Source organism: Oncorhynchus gorbuscha, unplaced genomic scaffold (genome assembly GCF_021184085.1).
Source record: "Oncorhynchus gorbuscha isolate QuinsamMale2020 ecotype Even-year unplaced genomic scaffold, OgorEven_v1.0 Un_scaffold_778, whole genome shotgun sequence".
Lineage (NCBI taxonomy): Eukaryota > Metazoa > Chordata > Actinopteri > Salmoniformes > Salmonidae > Oncorhynchus > Oncorhynchus gorbuscha.
In genome coordinates this window covers 41,085-66,534 of record NW_025745808.1, presented here as the reverse complement: position 1 = coordinate 66,534, position 25,450 = coordinate 41,085, and the positions used below count along the sequence as shown (strand labels likewise).

The 25,450-nt window shown below is 43.8% G+C and overlaps 1 long non-coding RNA gene across 1 annotated transcript; it reads left to right on the top strand.

Moving 5' to 3' along the window:
* Nucleotides 1-1,086: 1,086 nt before the first annotated feature.
* Nucleotides 1,087-12,970, top strand: LOC124020243. Its single transcript, XR_006835942.1, has 3 exons — nucleotides 1,087-1,601; nucleotides 6,086-6,147; nucleotides 12,877-12,970. It is a non-coding gene; the product is annotated as an uncharacterized LOC124020243 (long non-coding RNA).
* The last annotated feature ends 12,480 nt before the right edge of the window (nucleotides 12,971-25,450 follow it).

The window sequence follows — 25,450 nt, the reverse complement described above, 5'->3', positions numbered from 1 at the left end:
AATGGCCCATGTTCTGAATTCTGTCGCTGTACATTTCAAAAGTGTTGAACAAATAGTTATATTAACTACATCCGTCCCAGCTCACTCATTAATAAGGTCTTAATCGAAATGACGGATTGCCTCTTATCCGCTCGTTGTCCCCTTATGCCATAGTTTGTACATGTCAATTGTCAGTAGAAACCACATTTGTTTAAGCAAGTCAGCCATATTAGCTATGTTATTATTTTTTTCGGGAATGTAATTGAAGTAAAAGTAAAAGTCATAAAAAATATAAATATTAGAGTAAAGTACAGATACTCAAAAGAACGACTTAAGTAGTACTTTAAAGTATTTTTTACTTAAGTACTTTACACCATTGTATGTCACCGTTATAGTGCAATTAATGTATTGTGTAGTGTTGTGTAGTGGCTTTGCTGGCATAAATAAATAAAAAATACAATTGTTTGCCTCACCAATATTTACATGCTAAAATCGCCACTGCTGTGAACTAGGGGGGGGGGTGATTTGACCTCTTACTTTTCCGAGTTCACAGTTGTTTTGAACGCGGCAGTAGTGTACAGTATGTGAATGTGTGTAGTAGGTTTTCTGTGAGAGTGTCAGTGCAATTAGTGTGTGTGAGTGTGAGTATAGTGTTTTTGTAGATTTCCATGAACAATTTTGTTGCTAAACCGGAAATAATATTCTCTCCCATTTTAAATAACAGTTATGATGAGTTGAGAAAGATAGAAATCAGTCAGTAGTTCGTTTATAAACTATCTCGAGCTAAAAGGCAAGAAGCCAACACACGCGTCAAAGCCAGGAGGGGGGTGCAATTTCGCTTTTCGAGTATGCGCTCTGTACCTTTAGGAAAGTAGTATACTCCTCGCGTCCTCTCTGCGTTCCCGTCGTCTCCTTCTCTGAAACCCATTGGATGAGAAAGTCAGAGGCCCCGCCCCTCTTACGTTCTCCTCCAATGGACTTTGAGAAGGAGACGAGGAGAGAGCAGAGAGGACGCGAGGAGTATGTTTTGAATTGAGATCTTCACATAGTCTCCAGGCTCGACCAGCTGAAATTGCGTTGTAATACATTGAGCTTCTGAGACGGAGCTGTTGTTGGAATGTGCTTGTGTAGATTATTTAGTTGTTTACGTTGAATATACAGAGAATATCGGATCTATATCTATACATGTTGTATTAAATACGTTTCGGGAATTGTGTCATTTGGAGAATCATGGACCGTGAGTGGAGAAGCGATTGGGTTTTAAATCTCGCCAGGAGACTATTCTTCTCTCAGTCTCACCTCTTGTCCGAGAGCTTTTGACTGCGCCGAACCAGCTTATATAGGCTGGAGCGGGTTTTTATTCGTTTCTGCATCAAGTCAAGCTCTTTTCCACTCGTTCGGTGAATAGTTAACTAAAGCGAAATTATTTTTTATTCAAATAGCCGAGGATTTTATATTCAAAGAGCCCGAGATTTTCTTTCAACTCTTTAAAGTTCAGGAGCTGTCCAGCTTGACCGTCAGACTGACCAGTTACTCAGTTGTCCAGAAAAATGGAGTCTGTTATTGAGAAGGAATGCAGTGCACTGGGGGGACTTTTCCAGAGTGTGGTAGGCGACATGAAAGTAAGTCAAACTTTATCCCGTTCTGAATCATTGTGTTTATAACAGTGTACATGGGATAGATAGCTACTTATCTTTCTCCATATGAACTCATTCAGTAACCTGTGCTGTAGGAATGGCCACTAAGGTAAGCTAATAGCTAAGTAGATCATGTTAACTGGCTGTCTGTTCATTTGTGACACAGATAATAACATCATCATCGTGTCATGGCTAGCTGCTTGCTTTCTCTTCAGGCTGAACTGAGAGCTATGAAGCCAAATGACTGATGTTTATGGAGGCAAACAAACATACTAGAATGGGGTTATCCATGGATGAGGCTCGGGTGTTTTCCTCCAATGTCAAATGCACTGTTATGCTATAACATCTATATCCTTCACCTCTGAATCTATTGTTGCTGTGGGTATCTAGGTTATTGTTCAGCAGGAGGTCTCTCTGCCTTCAAGGCTCTTGAAATATTAATCGGCTACTGATGCTAAGGAGCTGTGTGTGTTTGTATGGGTGTGTGTTTCGCTCTCTCTTTCTCTCCTCTCTCTCTCTTTCTCTCCTCTCTTTCTCTCCTCTCCTCTCTCTCTCTCTTTCTCTTCTCTCTCTTTCTCTCCTCTCTCTCTCACTCTCTCTTTCTCTCCTCTCACTCTCACTCTCACTCTCTCTCTTTCTCTCTCTCTCTCTCTCTCTCTCTCTCTCTCTCTCTCTCTCTCTCTCTCTCTCTCTCTCTCTCTCTCTCTCTCTCTCTCTCTCTCTCCTCTCTCTCTCTCTCACTCTCTCTCCCACTCTCTCTCTCACTCTCTCTCTCTTTCTCTCTCTCTCTCTCTCTCTCTCTCTCCTCTCTCTCTCTCTCTCCTCTCTCTCTCTCTCTCTCTCTCTCTCTCTCTCTCTCTCTCTCTCTCTCTCTCTCTCTCTCTCTCTCTCTTCACTCTCTCACTCACTCTCTCTCTGTCTCCTGTGTTATGGCGGTATAGTGTTACACAGGGTGACATTCCTAAGGTCACTAATGCTACAAATCATTTTCAGACACAGCATCCTTACTTATCTTCTCCTCGGCCTCCCGGATGGCAGCGTAGTCTGACTATTACACTACTCAACTCCAATCACATTTTATTGGTCACATACACGTGTTTAGCAGATGTTATTGCGGGTGTAGCGAAATGCTTGTGCTTCTCGCTCCGACAGTGCAGTAATATCTAACAGTTTCACAACATATACCCAAAATACAGGTAAATCTAAGTAAGGAATGGATTAAGGATATCTATACACATGTGTCAGAGCGGAATTGGACTAAGATACAGTGACATAGTATAGAATACAGTTAACACATATGAGATGGGTGACATAGTATAGAATACAGTTAACACATATGAGATGGGTGATGTAGTATAGAATACAGTATATACACATGAGATGGGTGAAGCTATATTTACAAACAATTAAAGTGACAAAGATACAGTAGAATAGTATAGAATACAGTAAATACATATGAGATGGGTGAAGCTATATTTACAAACAATTAAAGTGACAAAGATACAGTAGAATAGTATAGAATACAGTAAATACATATGAGATGGGTGAAGCTATATTTACAAACAATTAAAGTAACAAAGATACAGTAGAATAGTATAGAGGACAGTAAATACACATGAGATGGATGAAGCTATATTTACAAACAATTAAATTGACAAAGATACCGTAGAATAGAATACAGTTTACACATATGAGATGAGTAATGCAAGATACGGAGTCAATATTAAAGTGGCTCGTGTTTTATTTCCTTAGTGACCAGTGATTCCTAATCTATGTCTATAGGCAGCTGCCTCTGATGTGCTGGAGCTGTTTTTCAGTCACTCGGTCCCTGCTATGATGCACCTGTACTGACCTCGTCTTCTGGATTATAGCGGGGCGAACAGGCAGTGGTTTGGGTGGTTGTTGTCCTTGATGAACTTTTTGGCCTTCCTGTGGCATCGGGTGGTTGTTGTCCTTGATTATCTTTTTGGCCTTCCTGTGGCATCGGGTGGTTGTTGTCCTTGATTATCTTTTTGGCCTTCCTGTGGCATCGGGTGGTTGTTGTCCTTGATGAACTTTTTGGCCTTCCTGTGGCATCGGGTGGTTGTTGTCCTTGATTATCTTTTTGGCCTTCCTGTGGCATCGGGTGGTTGTTGTCCTTGATGATCTTTTTGGCCTTCCTGTGGCATCGGGTGGTTGTTGTCCTTGATTAGCTTTTTGGCCTTCCTGTGGCATCGGGTGGTTGTTGTCCTCGATGATCTTTTTGGTCTTCCTATGGCATCGGGTGTTGTAGGTGTCCAGGAGGGAGGAAAGTTTGCCCCCAGTAATGCGCTGGGCAGACCGCACCACCCTCTGGAGAGCCCTGCGGTTGTGGGCGGTGCAGTTGCTGTACCAGGCGGTGATACAGCCCAACAGGATGCTCTCAATTGTGCATCTGTAGAGGTTTGTCAGGGTTTTAGGTGACAAGCCAATTTTCTTCAGCCTCCTGAGGTTTAAGAGGCGCTGTTGCACCTTCTTCACCACACTGTCTGTGTGGGTGGACCATTTCAGTTCGTCAGTGATGTGTACGCCGAGGAACATGAAGTTTTCCATTTCCACTGCGGTCCCACTGATGTGGATAGGGGGGTGCTCCCTCTGCTGTTTCCTGAAGTCCACGATCATCTCCTTAGTTTTGTTGACATTGAGTGAGAGGATATTTTCCTGACAACACACTCCCAGAGCCCTCACCTCCTCCCTTTAGGCTGTCTCGTTGTTGGTAATCAAGCCTACTACTGTTGTGTCGTCTGCAAACTTGATGATTGAGTTGGAGGTGTGCTTGGCCACGCAGTTGTCGGTGACCAGGGAGTACAGAAGGGGGCTGAGGAAGCACCCTTGTGGGGTCTCAGTGTTGAAGATCAGTGAAGTGAAGGTGTTGTTTCCTACCTTCACCAGCTGGGTGCAGCCCGTCAGGAAGTCCAGGACCCAGTTGCACAGGGCGGGGTTCAGACCCAGGGCCTCGAGCTTGATGATGAGCTTGGAGGGTACTATGGTGTTGAATGCTGAGCTTGTAGTCAATGAACAGCATTCTCACATAGGTATTCCTCTTGTCAGCCTTGCGAGGGTTAACACGTTTAAATGTCTTACTCATGTCGGCCACGGAGAAGGAGGTGGGGGGGTGCAGTCCTTGGTAGCGGGCCGCGTCGGTGGCACTGTATTATCCTCAAAGCGAGGGAAGAAGATGTTCAGGCTGTCCGGGTGGCAAGACGTCGGTGTCCGTGACGTGGCTGGTTTTCCTTTTATAATCCGTGATTGTCTGTAGACCCTGTTGCATACGTCTCGAGTCTGAGCCGTTGAACTGGGACTCATCTTTGTCCCTATAGCGACGTTTAACCTGCTTGACTGCTTTGCAGAGGGAATAACTCCACTGTGTGTATTCTTCCATATTCCCAGTCTTCTTGCCCTGGTTAAATGCGGTGGTTCAGGCTTTCACCGGTTTCTGCTTGGGGTAGGTTTTAATAGTCACAGTGGGTACCACATCTCCTATGCACTTCCTGATAAACTCATTCACCGTATCGGTATATGTGTCGATATTATTGTCTGAAGTTACTCTGTACATATCCCAGTCCGCGTGATCAAAACAATTTTGAAACATCGATTACAATTGGTCAGTCCAGCGTTGAATAGTCCTCAAGACAGGTGCTTCCTGTTTGAGTTTCTGCCTATAGGAGGGGAGGAGCAAGATGGAATTGTGGTCAGATTTGCCGAATGGAGGGTGGGGGAGGGCCCTCCATTACCATGTGTTTATTACTGTGTGTTTATTACTGTGTGTTTATTACTGTGTGTTCATTACCGTGTGTTCATTACTGTGTGTTCATTACTGTGTGTTTATTACTGTGTGTTCATTACTGTGTGTTCATTACTGTGTGTTTATTACTGTGTGTTCATTACTGTGTGTTTATTACTGTGTGTTCATTACTGTGTGTTCATTACTGTGTGTTCATTACTGTGTGTTCATTACTGTGTGTTTATTACTGTGTGTTTATTACTGTGTGTTTATTACTGTGTGTTCATTACTGTGTGTTTATTACTGTGTGTTTATTACTGTGTGTTCATTACTGTGTGTTCATTACTGTGTGTTTATTACTGTGTGTTTATTACTGTGTGTTTATTACTGTGTGTTCATTACTGTGTGTTTATTACTGTGTGTTTATTACTGTGTGTTTATTACTGTGTGTTCATTACCGTGTGTTCATTACTGTCTGTTCACAAAATATAGTCAATATAAAGTCTAATAGGTTGTCCATCGTCACTTTGATGAGCAGATCTGGCTTGGAAAATAACATTTTTTTTTACCTCAATGGGACACTAGGTAAAATAAAGGTTTTTAAAAGAAAAATAGTTTTTTCTGTGTGTGTGTGTTGTTATCATGTTGTTTTGTGTTTCTGACAGATGTTGTGCTCAGGGAAAACAAGATGTTCTGATATTCCTGTACTTTGTGTTTGTTTCCACAGAACAGCTACCCCATCTGGGAAGACTTTATCAGCAAGGCTGGGAAACTACAATCTCAACTCAGGTGAGTCATCATTATTACCACAGGTAGACCCTTAGACCACAGTCAGGACCATCTCATTATTACCACAGGTAGACCCTTAGACCACAGTCAGGACCATCTCATTATTACCACAGGTAGACCCTTAGACCACAGTCAGGACCATCTCATTATTACCACAGGTATAGACCCTTAGACCACAGTCAGGACCATCTCATTATTACCACAGGTAGACCCTTAGACCACAGTCAGGACCATCTCATTATTACCACAGGTAGACCCTCAACAAGACCACAGTCAGGACCATCTCATTATTACCACAGGTAGACCCCTAGACCACAGTCAGGACCATCTCATTATTACCACAGGTATAGAACCTTAATAAGTGTCATGCTGTAGGATAAGTCCTAGAAAAGAGCTGTCCAATAAGTGTCCATCGTTATTGGTTCCGCCCCAATCTCCAACCTCTACCCACCTATCTGAGATCTGTGTGGAACTGTAGGGCAGCTGTGGTTGAGCTACGGTGTAGTTGCTAATAGTGTAGGTTCTAGGCCTAGTTCTACTCCATGGTTCTCTGTGCTGAGTCTGTGAGTGTGAGTGTTGAGGGGTTGTTGAAGAATTGCCTCACCTAGGCCTAAACCCCCTGACCCCCATACCAGACACTGAAGTGCAGGTCTCTGTGATCTTCGTGTGTCTGGGTGGAATTGTAGGACAGCTGTGGCTGTGGCTGTAACAGGATGGATGTCCTCCCGAGTAGTGCAGCGGTCTAACACGGAACCCAAACCGGCTGCGTGCATGCGCCATCGTGCTTCATCGTGCGTCATCGTGCATAAATGTATTTTGTCCCCTCACACCAAACGCGATCACGACACGCAGGTTAAAATATCAAAACAAACTCTGAACCAATTACATTAATTTGGAGACAGGTCGAAAAAGCATTAAACATTTATGGCAATTTAGCTAGCTAGCGTGCACTTGCTAGCTAATTTGTCCTATTTAACTAGCTTGCTGTTGCTAGCTAATTTGTCCTGGGATATAAACATTGAGTTGTTATTTTACCTGAAATGCACAAGGTCCTCGACTCAAACAATTAATCCACATATAAAAAGGTCAACAGAATCGTTTCTAGTCATCTCTCCTCCTTCCAGGCCTTTTCTTCTCTTGATTTTATGTTGCGATTGGCAACTTTCATAAAGTAGGTGCATTACCGCCACTGACCTCGTTCCTTTCAGTTACCCACATGGTTATAACCAATGAGGAGATTGCACGTGGGTACCTGCTTCTATAAACCAATGAGGACATGGGAGAGGCAGGACTTGCAGCTCGATCTGCGTCAGAAATAGAACTGACTTCTATTTTAGCTCTTGGCAACGCAGATGCTTGTTGGCGTGAGCAGCAATAATGGAATAATATAGATTTCTAAATGTATTTTGTAGCGCACTCGATGTGAGCAGTGTAGTCAGCCTGTTAGGCAATGCTTCGCTTGAGGCGTCACTACAGACCCGGGTTCGATCCCAGGCTGTGTCGTGACCGGGAGACCAATGAGGCGGGGCACAATTGGCTCAGCATCGTCCGGATTAGGGAAGGGTTTGGCCGGCCGGGATTTCCTTGTCCCATTGCGCTCTAGTGACTCCTTGTGGCGGGCTGGGCACCTGCAAGCTGATTACAGTCGCCAGCTGGACGGTGTTTCCTCCGTCAAATTGGTGCGGCTGGTTTCCGGGTTAAGGCGAGCAGTGTGTCAAGAAGCAGTGCGGCTTGGCAGTGATCTCTGTTGGGTAGAATCACCCAGTCTAGCTACTACCTCTACCCACCTCTTTGGTGATCTCTGTTGGGTAGAATCACCCAGTCTAGCTACTACCTCTACCCACCTCTTTGGTGATCTCTGTTGGGTAGAATCACCCAGTCTAGCTACTACCTCTACCCACCTCTTTGGTGATCTCTGTTGGGTAGAATCACCCAGTCTAGCTACTACCTCTACCCACCTCTTTGGTGATCTCTGTTGGGTAGAATCACCCAGTCTAGCTACTACCTCTACCCACCTCTCTGGTGATCTCTGCTGGGTAGAATCACCCAGTCTACTACATCTACCCACCTCTCTGGTGATCTCTGCTGGGTAGAATCACCCAGTCTAGCTACTACCTCTACCCACCTCTCTGGTGATCTCTGCTTGGTAGAATCACCCAGTCTACTACATCTACCCACCTCTCTGGTGATCTCTGCTGGGTAGAATCACCCAGTCTAGCTACTACCTCTACCCACCTCTCTGGTGATCTCTGCTGGGTAGAATCACCCAGTCTACTACATCTACCCACCTCTCTGGTGATCTCTGCTGGGTAGAATCACCCAGTCTACTACATCTACCCACCTCTCTGGTGATCTCTGCTGGGTAGAATCACCCAGTCTAGCTACTACCTCTACCCACCTCTCTGGTGATCTCTGCTGGGTAGAATCACCCAGTCTACTACATCTACCCACCTCTCTGGTGATCTCTGCTGGGTAGAATCACCCAGTCTAGCTACTACCTCTACCCACCTCTCTGGTGATCTCTGTTGGGTAGAATCACCCAGTCTAGCTACTACCTCTACCCACCTCTCTGGTGATCTCTGCTGGGTAGAATCACCCAGTCTAGCTACTACCTCTACCCACCTCTCTGGTGATCTCTGCTGGGTAATATCACCCAGTCTAGCTACTACCTCTACCCACCTCTCTGGTGATCTCTGCTGGGTAGAATTGGAGGACAGGCTGAATGGTAGTGTGTCTTACTCTGTAATAATGTTAGGGTAGGGTTAAGTGCTCTGTCATTTAGCTGTCCTCTTCCACACTGCCTTCTAGGAAGTTATCTAATTATAGTTTTTAAATCCATTCTTTGCTTTTTTGTAGCACAATGTTTGTCTTTATAACTTCCCCCAACATAATGTTTCAGATAATATTTGGTATTTGTGTATTACTGTGTAATCACAGTATGTGTACGTCCCAAATTGCATTCTATTCCCTATATAGTGCACAGTAGTATCCAACAGAGACTAACACAACCAGAGGTTTCCCCTGTAGTGGCTCTCCTCTCCCTTTAAATAGAATGGAATGTGCTTGTGGAGAGTGTGCGTCCGTATGTCTTTTTGTGTGTGTGGGCGAGTGTGTGTGTGTGTGTGTGTGTGTGTGTGTGTGTGTGTGTGTGTGTGTGTGTGTGTGTGTGTGTGTGTGTGTGTGTGTGTGTGTGTGTGTGTGTGTGTGTGTGTGTGTGTGTGTGTGTGTGTGTGTGTGTGTGTGTGTGTGTGTGTGTGTGTGTGTGTTTTTCCGCCAGAGACTAGCAACACACCCTTGTGTGTAGTGGTTAGCTCCAACCCGCTACAACACAGTCTGTGGTAATACCATTACAGGTTGACAAGGACAGTGTTGTTCATTCCTGGTCAAACGGATGTTAGTCATTTCATATCAGACGCATACCTTTTGAGTTGATAAAGAATTCTGTTGTTCTGGGACAGACTCTACATCCCAAATGGCACCCTATTCCCTATACAGGGCACTACTTTTGACCAGGACCCATTTAAAGTAGTGCCCTATATACAGTTGAAGTCGGAAGTTTGCATAAACTTAGCTTGGAGTCATTAAAACTCGTTTTTCAACCACTCCACAAATTTCTTGTTAACAAACTATAGTTTTGGCAAGTTGGTTAGGACATCTACTTTGTGCAAGACACAAGTCATTTTTCCAACAATTGTTTACAGACAGATTATTTCACTTATAATTCACTGTATCACAATTCCAGTGGGTCAGAAGTTTACATACACTAAGTTGACTGTGCCTTTAAACAGTTTGGAAAATTCCGGAAAATTATGTCATGGCTTTAGAAGCTTCTGATAGGCTGATTGACATCATTTGAGTCAATTGGAGGTGTACCTTGTGCATGTATTTCAAGGCCTACCTTCAAACTCAGTGCCTCTTTGCTTGACATCATGGGAAAATCAAAAGAAATCAGCGAAGACCTCAGAAAACAAATTGTAGACCTCCACAAGTCTGGTTCATTCTCGGGAGCAATTTCCAAACACCTGAAGGTACCACGTTCATCTGTACAAACAATAGTTCGCAAGTATAAACAGCATGTGACCACGCAGCCGTCATACCACACAAGAAGGAGACGCATTCTGTCTCCTGGAGATGAATGTACTTTTGTGCAAAAAGTGCAAATCAATCCCAGAACAACAGCAAAGGACCCTGTGAAGATGCTGGAGGAAACCGGTACAAAAGTATCTATATCCACAGTAAAACGAGTCCTACATCGACATAACCTGAAAGGCCGCTCAGTAAGGAAGGAGCCACTGCTCCAAAACCACCATAAAAAAGCCAGACTACGGTTTGCAACTGCACATTGGGACAAAGATCATACTTTTTGAAGAAATGTCCTCTGGTCTGATGAAATAAAAATATAACTGTTTGGCCATAATGACCATTGTTATGTTTGAAGGAAAAAGGGAGAGGCTTGCAAGCCGAAGAACACCATCCCAACCGTGAAGCACAGAGGTGGCAGCATCAAGTTGTGGGGGTGCTTTGCTGCAGGAGGGACTGGTGCACTTCACAAAACAGATGGCATCATGAGGTAGGAAAATTATGTGGATATGGAAGCAACATCTCAAGACTTCAGTCAGGAAGTGAAAGCTTGGTCGCAAATGGGTCTTCCAAATGGACAATGACCCCAAGCATACTTCCAAAGTTATGGCAAAATGGCTTAAGGACAACAAAGTCAAGGTATTGGAGTGGCCATCACAAAGCCCTGACCTCAATCCCATAGAAAATTTGTGGACAGAACTGAAGAAGTGTGTGCAAGCAAGGAGGCCTACAAACCTGACTCCTGACAGACATGACTCAGTTACACTCCTGACAGAGCTGGTGCATGTAAACTTCTGACCCACTGGGAATGTGATGAAATAAATTAAATTACTATTATTCTGACATTAAATGTTCTTAAAATAAAGTGGTGATCCTAACGGACCTAAGACAGGGAATGTTTTCAATGATTAAATGTCAAGAATTGTGAAAAAACAGAGTTTAAATGTATTTTGCTAAGGTGTATGTAAACTTCCGACTACATCTGTAGGAAAGAGGGTGACTTTTTGCCTGTGCATTCTGTAACAGGACAGTCAATATGGCCACTTCTCCATGGCCTCTGTGTGGTCTGTCGTGTAGATTATGTTGTCCAACCACACTGATCTAGTGTGGGGCCCTGGTCAAAACAAGTGCACTTGATGTAGGGGATCAGTTGCCATTTGGAACACCGTTGTACTTGAACGTATGTTTAGTGACCATGCAGAGCTGTGTAAGTCCTCGGCACGCTAAGATGACACGCTGAAACCAATGTTTACAGATCTCCGTCACCTACTGTCACTGTTATCATCAGCTAAGCTCTAGGCATGCCTTACTGGTCTGACAGACACATGTGTTTTCGTATCTACGTCAACAACAGTCACCATGACTACTGGCATTGTTCTCAGTGTTCCAGAGGTGTGTTCGTGTGTCGTGTGTTTGCATAGTACACGGTTTCTGGTTTTGTTTGCGTCACATAGCCTGGAGACTGATAGTACTCCCATCCCATGTAGATGTAATCCGAGACCTGTTAACAATCGTGTGTGTGTGTGTGTGTGTGTGTGTGTGTGTGTGTGTGTGTGTGTGTGTGTGTGTGTGTGTGTGTGTGTGTGTGTGTGTGTGTGTGTGTGTGTGTGTGTGTGTGTGTGTGTGTGTGTGTGTGTGTGTGTGTGTGTGTGTGTGTGTGTGTGTGTGTGTGTGTGTGTGTGTGTGTGTGTGTGTGTGTGCGTGTGCGTCACAGGGAAACTACTGCTGATATCCAAGACGACTCGTTAACAGCCCTGACCCTGAGATCTGAATCACGTGACGTACCTCAGTCAAAGCACAGGGACTCTGATGAGCTACCTAGATTTCAGCCAGACAAGACATTCCAAACATTTCAGCAGCCTCGCCATTCAGACGTATAGTTCTACTGTGATGAAAAGCTGAACGCTGTAGACCCTATCTCTGCCTGTTATCACGGTCATTAAGGGTCATTAACAGAGATGTTAAAGTGAGGCCCGTGGCCAGACAGACAGAGAGGAAACACATTCTTATTGTCTTGTTGTGAATGAACGTCAGCTAACAGTATAGGCCTAATAACGCTATAATAACTAGCAGCCCCTGGCCATTTCCCTTGAAACAACAGTAGATCTCAGATAGAGATGGCTAACGGCTTCAACCAGGCCCAACAGTAGATCTCAGATAGAGATAGCGCAAGGCTACAACCAGGCCCAACAGTAGATCTCAGATAGAGATAGCGCAAGGCTACAACCAGGCCCAACAGTAGATCTCAGATAGAGATAGCGCAAGGCTACAACCAGGCCCAACAGTAGATCTCAGATAGAGATAGCTAACCAACAGGCCCAACAGTAGATCTCAGATAGAGATGGCTTCAACCAGGCCCAACAGTAGAGCTCAGATAGAGATGGCTAACGGCTTCAACCAGGCCCAACAGTAGATCTCAGATAGCTCAAGGCTTCAACCAGGCCCAACAGTATTTGCTTCCCAATTTCCCTAAAAGTGAACTACTTTTGTATCGTACTGCACCATAGGGAATAAGGGCACTGTTTGGCACGCTACCCATGGCTAATCATGTGCCCGGTCGGTTGGTCGGTACATGTGTGTTCACTTCAGTTAAGAGTAGTTTAAAGGAGGGCCAAAACGTGACCAGCTGGGTTCTGTTTCTGTTTCCAGGGCGACCGTGGTTGCAGCTGCAGCGTTCCTGGATGCCTTTCAGAAAGTGGCTGACCTGGCCACCAACACACGAGGTAGGACCATGACTCCGTCCAGGGGGGGGTTTCAGGAGGTAGGACCATGATGGGATGGGGGGGATATGAGGTGCAGGAGGTTGGACCAAGTCCCCGTCCAGGGGTGAGGGGGTGGGGGGGGGGTGAGGTGCAGGAGGTAGGACCATGTCCCCGTCCAGGGGTAAGGGGATGGGGCGGGGGGGATGAGGTGCAGGAGGTCTTGACCAGAGGCACTCATACAGCCCCATAGACAATGGGAGAAGAATCGGCGGAATGAGGAAGTCTGTTCTACTGTTCTGTTGTTCATACTGAACGTTCTGTGATCCTGTGTGAAGTTGAACATCCTGGCTGAGGTGGATTTATTAGGCTATAATTATCCCACTACAACATGTGGTAATTATTAGACTATAGTTAGCCCACTACAACATGTGGTAATTATTAGACTATAGTTAGCCCACTACAACATGTGGTAATTATTAGACTATAGTTAGCCCACTACAACATGTGGTAATTACTAGACTATAGTTAGCCCACTACAACATGTGGTAATTATTAGACTATAATTAGCCCACTACAACATGTGGTAATTATTAGACTATAGTTAGCCCACTACAACATGTGGTAATTATTAGACTCTAGTTAGCCCACTCCACTACAACATGTGGTAATTATTAGACTCTAGTTAGCCCACTACAACATGTGGTAATTATTAGACTATAGTTAGCCCACTACACTACAACATGTGGTAATTATTAGACTATAGTTAGCCCACTACACTACAACATGTGGTAATTATTAGACTATAGTTAGCCCACTACAACATGTGGTAATTACTAGACTATAGTTAGCCCACTACAACATTTTCGTCTTGTTCCCATTCCCTATTGGTTCAGGGGTCATTCTGTTTTAAAACCCTGGGAGTTCCACCACTTTAGCCAAGCACCTGAGCTCACTGGCTGACAGGGGACAGGGGAAGGGGCATAACCCCATAACCCCTGGTCTTCAGAGGGCTTTTGCCTTTGTGTTGAATGGGGGGGGGGGTGTGGAATGTTTCAGGTCCTCAGAGTAAAGATTATAGAAAGACTAGTGTTGACCTATCTGCATCCTACCACACAGTGATTCTTGACTCCTTGCAGTACTATGGCTAATGGTTTCTTGAGCAGCCTGCTTGAATGATTTGGGCCCCGGCCCTGTCTGCTGGTGCAGTGGCGGCCATGTTGTTTTAAGGGGGTTGAACAGGGGTGGGGAATATGAAGGGATCAGGTGGTTGATCCTGTGGGTAGTAAATCCCTCAGGCTGCTGTTTGAAGCCGTGACACCGCCCTCTCTCTGCCCACACGGCCCTCTCCACCCTGCCTACCACTGATCACACACACACACACACACACACACACACACACACACACACACACACACACACACACACACACACACACACACACACACACACACACACACACACACACACACACACACACACACACACACACACACACACACACACACACCACATCTGGCATCAGTAGGCTACACTTCCTCACACAGGGAACTGGCGATGGGGGAAGATAATCGATACAGCTACATGTCGGGATAAACATTTTTACGATACATCTTATCGTTTTGATAATATCGCATTATTTTTGTGCTAGTTGTCTGTACCTGCTCTAAAACTCCAGTATTTATCCTTCATATCTAGTTGTCTGTACCTGCTCTAAAACTTCAGTATTTATCCTTCATATCTAGTTGTCTGTACCTGCTCTAAAACTCCAGTATATATCCTTCATAGCTAGTTGTCTGTACCTGCTCTAAAACTCCAGTATATATCCTTCATAGCTAGTTGTCTGTACCTGCTCTAAAACTCCAGCATTTATCCTTCATATCTAGTTGTCTGTACCTGCTCTAAAACTCCAGTATTTATCCTTCATAGCTAGTTGTCTGTACCTGAGTTGTCTGTACCTGAGTTGTCTGTACCTGCTCTAAAACTCCAGTATTTATCCTTCATATCTAGTTGTCTGTACCTGCTCTAAAACTCCAGTATATATCCTTCATATCTAGTTGTCTGTACCTGCTCTAAAACTCCAGTATTTATCCTTCATAGCTAGTTGTCTGTACCTGCTCTAAAACTCCAGTATTTATCCTTCATATCTAGTTGTCTGTACCTGCTCTAAAACTCCAGTATATATCCTTCATATCTAGTTGTCTGTACCTGAGTTGTCTGTACCTGCTCTAAAACTCCAGTATTTATCCTTCATATCTAGTTGTCTGTACCTGCTCTAAAACTCCAGTATTTATCCTTCATAGCTAGTTGTCTGTACCTGCTCTAAAACTCCAGTATTTATCCTTCATATCTAGTTGTCTGTACCTGCTCTAAAACTCCAGTATTTATCCTTCATATCTAGTTGTCTGTACCTGCTCTAAAACTCCAGTATTTATCCTTCATATCTAGTTGTCTGTACCTGCTCTAAAACTCCAGTATTTATCCTTCATATCTAGTTGTCTGTACCTGCTCTAAAACTCCAGTATATATCCTTCATATCTAGTTGTCTGTACCTGAGTTGTCTGTACCTGCTCTAAAACTCCAGTATTTATCCTTCATATCTAGTTGTCTGTACCTGCTCTAAAACTCCAGTATTTATCCTTCATAGCTAGTTGTCTGTACCTGCTCTAAAACTCCAGTATTTATCCTTCATATCTAGTTGTCTGTACCTGCTCTAAAACTCCAGTATTTATCCTTCATATCTAGTTGTCTGTACCTGCTCTAAAACTCCAGTATATATCCTTCATATCTAGTTGTCTGTACCTGCTCTAAAACTCCAGTATATATCCTTCATAGCCAGTTGTCCATCTTCTTTTTAAACAGGGAGACAAAGTGTTTGTTTCTTTGACTGATTAGAACTTGTTTTCTCTTGTCCCTCTGCAGCAGATGTATTGTTGAGCAATATGTTTTTGGAATAAAATCTAATCGCAATAAAATCACAGTATTGAATCGCAAAACATAGTCGAGAATCGTGAGAATCGTAATACATATTGTATTTGCAACTAAGTATTGTGATAATATCGTATCGAACCCACCCTACCAGCTTCAGGGTGTGTGTGCTTGTGCGTGTGTATAAGTATGTGTAAGTGTGTATAAAGAGCTGCTGGCTGTAGAAGGAGATGCTGGCTGTATAAATAGCTGCTGGCTGTAGAAGGAGTTGCTGGCTGTAGAAGGAGTTGCTGGCTGTAGAAGGAGTTGCTGGCTTTAGAAGGAGCTGCTGGCTGTAGAAAGAGCGGCTGGCTGTAGAAGGAGTTGCTGGCTGTAGAAAGAGCTGCTGGCTGTAGAAAGAGCTGTTGGCTGTAGAAGGAGTTGCTGGCTGTAGAAGGAGTTGCTGGCTTTAGAAGGAGTTGCTGGCTGTAGAAAGAGCTGCTGGCTGTAGAAGGAGTTGCTGGCTGTAGAAAGACCTGCTGGCTTTAGAAGAAGCTGCTGGCTGTAAAAAGAGCTGCTGGCTGTAGAAGGTGTTGCTGGCTTTAGAAGGAGCTGCTGGCTATAGAAAGAGATGCTGGCTGTAGAAGGAGTTGCTGGCTGTAGAAGGAGTTGCTGGCTGTAGAAGGAGTTGCTGGCTGTAGGAGTTGCTGGCTGTATAAAGAGATGCTGGCTGTAGAAGGAGTTGCTGGCTGTAGGAGTTGCTGGCTGTATAAAGAGTTGCTGGCTGTAGAAGGAGTTGCTGGCTGTAGAAGGAGTTGCTGGCTGTAGAAGAAGCTGCTGGCTGTAAAACGAGCTGCTGGCTGTAGAAGGAGTTGCTGGCTTTAGAAGGAGTTGCTGGCTGTAGGAGTTGCTGGCTGTATAAAGAGTTGCTGGCTGTAGAAGGAGTTGCTGGCTGTAGAAGGAGTTGCTGGCTATAGAAGGAGTTGCTGGCTATAGAAGGAGTTGCTGGCTGTAGGAGTTGCTGGCTGTAGGAGTTGCTGGTTGTAGGAGTTGCTGGCTGTAGGAGTTGCTGGTTGTAGGAGTTGCTGGCTGTAGAAGGAGTTGCTGGCTGTAGAAGGAGTTGCTGGCTGTAGAAGGAGTTGCTGGCTGTAGAATGAGTTGCTGGCTGTAGAAGGAGTTGCTGGCTATAGGAGTTGCTGGCTATAGGAGTTGCTGGCTGTAGAAGGAGTTGCTGGTTGTAGGAGTTGCTGGCTGTAGAAAGAGATGCTGGCTGTAGAAAATCCTTTCTCATCCCGGCAGGCTGACACTTCCAGCTGTACACAGGGCTATTAATAGGAGCTCAGCGACACACACATTCGTCAGGCACCGTAGGAACACACACACGCACACGCACGCGCGCGCACACACACACACACACACACACACACACACACACACACACACACACACACACACACACACACACACACACACACACACACACACACACACACACACACACACACACACACACACACACACACACACACACACACACACAAGTCTTTTCCTGTAGCCACTACGGCTGGTTTAAGGACAGAAGCAGTACTAGAGTTTTATGATGACTGATGATGCAGGAGTATCAGAGCAGAGGAGCCCCAGTCAGAGAGATAACACTAGGTTATAGTAGTAGAGTCAGAGAGGTAACACTAGGTTATAGTAGTAGAGTCAGAGAGGTAACACTAGGTTATAGTAGTAGAGTCAGAGAGGTATCACTAGGTTATAGTAGTAGAGTCAGAGAGGTATCACTAGGTTATAGTAGTAGAGTCACTAGGTTATAGTAGTAGAGTCAGAGAGGTAACACTAGGTTATAGTAGTAGAGTCAGAGAGATAACACTAGGTTATAGTAGTAGAGTCAGAGAGGTATCACTAGGTTATAGTAGTAGAGTCAGAGAGGTAACACTAGGTTATAGTAGTAGAGTCAGAGAGGTAATAACACTAGGTTATAGTAGTAGAGTCAGAGAGGTAACACTAGGTGATAGTAGTAGAGTCAGAGAGGTATCACTAGGTTATAGTAGTAGAGTCAGAGAGGTAACACTAGGTTATAGTAGTAGAGTCACTGGGTTATAGTAGTAGAGTCAGAGAGGTATCACTAGGTTATAGTAGTAGAGTCAGAGAGGTATCACTAGGTTATAGTAGTAGAGTCAGAGAGGCATCACTAGGTTATAGTAGTAGAGTCAGAGAGGTAACACTAGGTTATAGTAGTAGAGTCAGAGAGGTAATATCACTAGGTTATAGTAGTAGAGTCAGAGAGGTAATATCACTAGGTTATAGTAGTAGAGTCAGAGAGGTAACACTAGGTTATAGTAGTAGAGTCAGAGAGGTATCACTAGGTTATAGTAGTAGAGTCACTAGGTTATAGTAGTAGAGTCAGAGAGGTAACACTAGGTTATAGTAGTAGAGTCAGAGAGGTAACACTAGGTTATAGTAGTAGAGTCAGAGAGGTAATATCACTAGGTTATAGTAGTAGAGTCAGAGAGGTATCACTAGGTTATAGTAGTAGAGTCAGAGAGGTATCACTAGGTGATAGTAGTAGACTCAGAGAGGTATCACTAGGTTATAGTAGTAGAGTCAGAGAGATAACACTAGGTTATAGTAGTAGAGTCAGAGAGGTATCACTAGGTTATAGTAGTAGAGTCAGAGAGGTATCACTAGGTTATAGTAGTAGAGTCAGAGAGGTATCACTAGGTTATAGTAGTAGAGTCACTAGGTTATAGTAGTAGAGTCAGAGAGGTATCACTAGGTTATAGTAGTAGAGTCACTGGGTTATAGTAGTAGAGTCAGAGAGGTAACACTAGGTTATAGTAGTAGAGTCACTGGGTTATAGTAGTAGAGTCAGAGAGGTATCACTAGGTTATAGTAGTAGAGTCAGAGAGGTATCACTAGGTTATAGTAGTAGACTCAGAGAGGTATCACTAGGTTATAGTAGTAGACTCAGAGAGGTAACACTAGGTTATAGTAGTAGAGTCAGAGAGGTATCACTAGGTTATAGTAGTAGAGTCAGAGAGGTATCACTAGGTTATAGTAGTAGAGTCAGAGAGGTAACACTAGGTTATAGTAGTAGAGTCACTGGGTTATAGTAGTAGAGTCAGAGAGGTATCACTAGGTTATAGTAGTAGAGTCAGAGAGGTAACACTAGGTTATAGTAGTAGAGTCACTGGGTTATAGTAGTAGAGTCAGAGAGGTATCACTAGGTTATAGTAGTAGAGTCAGAGAGGTATCACTAGGTTATAGTAGTAGACTCAGAGAGGTATCACTAGGTTATAGTAGTAGACTCAGAGAGGTAACACTAGGTTATAGTAGTAGAGTCAGAGAGGTATCACTAGGTTATAGTAGTAGAGTCAGAGAGGTATCACTAGGTTATAGTAGTAGAGTCAGAGAGGTAACACTAGGTTATAGTAGTAGAGTCAGAGAGGTAATATCACTAGGTTATAGTAGTAGAGTCAGAGAGGTATCACTAGGTTATAGTAGTAGAGTCAGAGAGGTATCACTGGGTTATAGTAGTAGACTCAGAGAGGTATCACTAGGTTATAGTAGTAGAGTCAGAGAGCTATCACTAGGTTATAGTAGAGTCAGAGAGGTAATATCACTAGGTTATAGTAGTAGAGTCAGAGAGGTAACACTAGGTTATAGTAGTAGAGTCAGAGAGGTAACACTAGGTTATAGTAGTAGAGTCAGAGAGGTATCACTAGGTTATAGTAGTAGAGTCACTAGGTTATAGTAGTAGAGTCAGAGAGGTATCACTAGGTTATAGTAGTAGAGTCAGAGAGGTAACACTAGGTTATAGTAGTAGAGTCAGAGAGGTAACACTAGGTTATAGTAGTAGAGTCAGAGAGGTATCACTAGGTTATAGTAGTAGAGTCAGAGAGGTATCACTAGGTTATAGTAGTAGAGTCACTAGGTTATAGTAGTAGAGTCAGAGAGGTATCACTAGGTTATAGTAGGAGAGTCAGAGAGGTAACACTAGGTTATAGTAGTAGAGTCAGAGAGGTATCACTGGGTTATAGTAGTAGACTCAGAGAGGTATCACTAGGTTATAGTAGTAGAGTCAGAGAGCTATCACTAGGTTATAGTAGTAGAGTCAGAGAGGTAACACTAGGTTATAGTAGTAGACTCAGAGAGGTATCACTGGGTTATAGTAGTAGAGTCAGAGAGGTATCACTAGGTTATAGTAGTAGACTCAGAGAGGTATCACTAGGTTATAGTAGTAGAGTCAGAGAGCTATCACTAGGTTATAGTAGTAGAGTCAGAGAGGTAATATCACTAGGTTATAGTAGTAGAGTCAGTTAGAGAGTGTAGTACGAGCTGTCTCCATGGCAACTATCAGTATTTAGGAAGGTTAGGCCATCCAGGTCTGATTAGTAGGACATAGACTGTATGTACTGTATAACCCCAGTGTTGTTTACCACCCTGCAGCATACCACCCTGCAGCATACCACCCTGCATACCACCCTGCATACCACCCAGCATACCACCCTGCTGCATACCACTGCTGGCTTGCTTCTGAAGCTAAGCAGGGTTGGTCCTGGTCAGTCCCTGGATGGGAGACCAGATGCTGCTGGAAGTGGTGTTGGAGGGCCAGTAGGAGACACTCTTTCCTCTGGTCTAAAAATATATCCCAATACCGCAGGGCGGTGATTGGGGACACTGCCCTGTGTAGGGTGCCGTCTTTCGGCAGGGACGTTAAACTGGTGTCCTGACTCTCTGAGGTCATTAAAGATCCCATGGCACTTATCGTAGGGGTGTTAACCCCGGTGTCCTGGCTAAATTGCCAATCTGACCCTCAAACCATCACGGTCACCTAATAATCCCCAGTTTACAATTGGCTCATTCATCCCCCTCCTGTCCACTGTAACTATTCCCCAGGTTGTTGCTGTAAGTCAGAACGTGTTCTCAGTCAATTTACCTGGTGAAATAACGGATAAATATATATTTTTAAATACACACTTAACTACAACAGTATACCCATAACAATACCCTGTAAATCAGAGAAGGAAGTGAGTTTCCCGGTGTCGTTATAACCTGTACATGGGGGAGGAGGGTAGCCTAGTGGTTAGAGCGTTGGACTAGTAACCGAAAGGTTGCAAGTTCAAATCCCCGAGTTGACAAGGTACAAATCTGTCATTCTGCCCCTGAACAGGCAGTTAACACACTGTTCCTAGGCCGTCATTGAAAATAAGAATTTGTTCTTAACTGACTTGCCTGGTAAAATAAAAACATACTGGCGTTATGCTTTCAATAGCGTTGTTTCGCCTCACACTGTTTTTGGCACGAATTAAAGACATCAATAAAGTTTTTTTCAAATTTTTTTTTTGGAATGATCTTATCGTTTCATCTATTTCCTCCCAGACTTGGACTGGTGACAGACGACTGCAGATGAGATACAGTCTTCATGTTGTGGGCTTGCAGTACGTCAATATTAGTCCCATATTGATGTTCGTTCGGATTTTACAATATACTTTATTGAGACAGGAATGTGACCTCATAAACTCATATAAAAATATAGTTTAATATGAAATGAGTGGTTGAGGGTGTTGAGGTTAGATATAGAGTATATAGGCCTACACCTGTTATCATCTTATTTGGAGAGGTTTAAACTACGGGAAGTAAGTAAGGCTAGATTGAAAGAAGACATTGTTTTCAACATTTTTATTTGCCCAAGAACGTAAAGTCGACACAGCTTTCTTACTCAGAGCCTCCTGAAGTAATAAGAATGTCAATTAAAGGATCCTCACATAGAACAACCGTTTGCATTCAAGTATTACTGTGTTTAATCTGCCAAGGTTTATTGTAGTCACCTTTCATGGACAGATGGGTACAGTAACACTCCGGCTTTGATTGGATCAGTCAGAGGGTTTACCTGAGGACAGGTGTTGTTCTGTTCTCTTCTGTTCTGTTGTGTTTTGTTATGTTCTGTTCTCTTCTGTTCTGTTCTGTTCTGTTCTCTTCTGTTGTGTTCTGTTATGTTCTGTTCTCTTCTGTTCTGTTCTGTTCCGTTCTCTTCTGTTGTGTTCTGTTATGTTCTGTTCTCTTCTGTTCTGTTCTGTTCTGTTCTCTTCTGTTCTCTTCTGTTCCGTTCTCTTCTGTTGTGTTCTGTTATGTTCTGTTCTGTTCTGTTCTGTTCTCTTCTGTTCTGTTCTCTTCTGTTCTGTTCTGTTCTCTTCTGTTGTGTTCTGTTCTCTTCTGTTGTCTTCTGTTCTCTTCTGTTGTGTTCTCTTCTGTTCTGTTCTGTTCTCTTCTGTTGTGTTCTGTTCTCTTCTGTTCTGTTCTCTTCTGTTCTGTTCTCTTCTGTTGTGTTCTGTTCTCTTCTGTTGTGTTCTGTTCTCTTCTGTTGTGTTCTCTTCTGTTCTGTTCTGTTCTCTTCTGTTGTGTTCTGTTCTCTTCTGTTGTGTTCTGTTCTCTCCTGTTCTGTTCTCTCCTGTTCTGTTCTCTTCTGTTCTGTTCTGTTCTCTTCTGTTGTGTTCTGTTCTCTCCTGTTCTGTTCTCTTCTGTTCTGTTCTGTTCTCTTCTGTTGTGTTCTGTTCTCTTCTGTTGTGTTCTGTTCTCTCCTGTTCTGTTCTCTTCTGTTCTGTTCTGTTCTCTTCTGTTGTGTTCTGTTCTCTTCTGTTCTGTTCTCTTCTGTTGTGTTCTGTTCTCTTCTGTTCTGTTCTGTTCTCTTCTGTTCTGTTCTCTTCTGTTCTGTTCTGTTCTCTTCTGTTCTCTTCTGTTGTGTTGTGTTCTGTTATCTTCTGTTCTGTTGTGTTCTGTTCTCTTCTCTTCTGTTCTGTTGTGTTATGTTCTGTTCTGTTCTCTTCTCTTCTGTTCTGATATGTTCTCTTCTGTTCTGTTCTGTTGTGTTCTGTTCTGTTCTCTTCTGTTCTGTTGTGTTATGTTCTGTTCTCTTCTCTTCTATTCTGATATGTTCTCTTCTGTTCTGTTGTGTTCTCTTCTGTTCTGTTGTGTTCTGTTCTGTTCTGTTGTGTTGTGTTATCTTCTGTTCTGTTGTGTTCTGTTCTCTTCTGTTCTGTTGTGTTATGTTCTGTTCTGTTCTCTTCTCTTCTGTTCTGATATGTTCTGTTCTGTTCTGTTCTGATATGTTCTCTTCTGTTGTGTTCTGTTGTGTTCTGTTGTGTTCTGTTCTGTTCTCTTCTGTTCTCTTCTGTTCTGTTCTCTTCTGTTCTGTCCTCTTCTGTTCTGTTCTGTTGTGTTCTGTTCTGTTCTGTTCTCTTCTGTTCTGTTCTCTTCTCTTCTGTTCTGTTCTGATATGTTCTCTTCTGTTCTGTTCTCTTCTGTTCTGTTCTCTTCTGTTCTGTTGTGTTGTGTTCTGTTCTCTTCTGTTCTGTTCTCTTCTGTTCTGTTGTGTTCTGTTCTGTTGTGTTCTGTTCTCTTCTGTTCTGTTCTCTTGTGTTCTGTTGTGTTCTGTTCTCTTCTGTTCTGTTCTCTTCTGTTCTGTTGTGTTCTGTTCTCTTCTGTTCTGTTCTGTTGTGTTCTGTTCTCTTCTGTTCTGTTGTGTTGTGTTCTGTTCTCTTCTGTTCTGTTGTGTTGTGTTCTGTTCTGTTCTGTTCTCTTCTGTTCTGTTCTGTTCTGTTGTTCTGTTCAGGCTTACGTATAAGTACAAGGGGTTGTTTAGTAGTCTGAAAAAGACATTCAAGTGTAGTTTACTTTTCTCTTAACTGGCTCCTCTTTAAAGGGAGTGTTTATCTCTCTTTACCACTGCAAGGGTTTGTGTTGTTTCCCAAAGCAATATTCTAGGTTTTACTCCCACCTTTAAGACTCACAATGTTTTCCAAACCCACACTGTTTTCACAGCTTCATAGCATGAGCAAAGATGAGTCATATCCTGTCAACAGAAAGTTGAAACCCTGTCACATGGTAGAGGAGATGGACTGTCTAGTTGAAACCCTGTCACATGGTAGAGGAGGTGGACTGTCTAGTTGAAACCCTGTCACATGGTAGAGGAGGTGGACTGTCTAGTTGAAACCCTGTCACATGGTAGAGGAGATGGACTGTCTAGTTGAAACCCTGTCACATGGTAGAGGAGGTGGACTGTCTAGTTGAAACCCTGTCACATGGTAGAGGAGATGGACTGTCTAGTTGAAACCCTGTCACATGGTAGAGGAGGTGGACTGTCTAGTTGAAACCCTGTCACATGGTAGAGGAGATGGACTGTCTAGTTGAAACCCTGTCACATGGTAGAGGAGGTGGACTGTCTAGTTGAAACCCTGTCACATGGTAGAGGAGATGGACTGTCTAGTTGAAACACTGTCACATGGTAGAGGAGGTGGACTGTCTAGTTGAAACCCTGTCACATGGTAGAGGAGATGGACTGTCTAGTTGAAACCCTGTCACATGGTAGAGGAGGTGGACTGTCTAGTTGAAACCCTGTCACATGGTAGAGGAGATGGACTGTCTAGTTGAAACCCTGTCACGTGGTAGAGGAGGTGGACTGTCTAGTTGAAACCCTGTCACATGGTAGAGGAGGTGGACTGTCTAGTTGAAACCCTGTCACATGGTAGAGGAGATGGACTGTCTAGTTGAAACCCTGTCACATGGTAGAGGAGATGACCTGTCTAGTTGATACCCTGTCACATGGTAGAGGAGATGACCTGTCTAGTTGATACCCTGTCACATGGTAGAGGAGGTGGACTGTCTAGTTGAAACCCTGTCACATGGTAGAGGAGATGACCTGTCTAGTTGATACCCTGTCACATGGTAGAGGAGGTGGACTGTCTAGTTGAAACCCTGTCACATGGTAGAGGAGATGGACTGTCTAGTTGAAACCCTGTCACATGGTAGAGGAGATGACCTGTCTAGTTGATACCCTGTCAAATGGTAGAGGAGATGACCTGTCTAGTTGATACCCTGTCACATGGTAGAGGAGATGACCTGTCTAGTTGATACCCTGTCACATGGTAGAGGAGATGACCTGTCTAGTTGATACCCTGTCACATGGTAGAGGAGGTGGACTGTCTAGTTGAAACCCTGTCACATGGTAGAGGAGGTGGACTGTCTAGTTGAAACCCTGTCACATGGTAGAGGAGATGGACTGTCTAGTTGAAACCCTGTCACATGGTAGAGGAGGTGGACTGTCTAGTTGAAACCCTGTCACATGGTAGAGGAGATGGACTGTCTAGTTGAAACCCTGTCACATGGTAGAGGAGGTGGACTGTCTAGTTGAAACCCTGTCACATGGTAGAGGAGGTGGACTGTCTAGTTGAAACCCTGTCACATGGTAGAGGAGGTGGACTGTCTAGTTGAAACCCTGTCACATGGTAGAGGAGATGGACTGTCTAGTTGAAACCCTGTCACATGGTAGAGGAGATGACCTGTCTAGTTGAAACCCTGTCACATGGTAGAGGAGGTGGACTGTATGTTGAATGATGAAATAAGAGGCTCTGCGACGGCAGGACTGGAACTCTTCTGTTTGCTTTGGCCGTGTCAGCTGCTGAGTCACAGTTTTATAATGTTAGTAGAATCCTCTGCTATTTGTGTTTCTTCACCTTCATCCAGTCACTCACCACCTTGATATCCAGCCAGGGTTTTCACTCTCTCTCCTGTTCTCCAAGTCCATCAGCCTTTTCAACTCTCCCACTTTACCT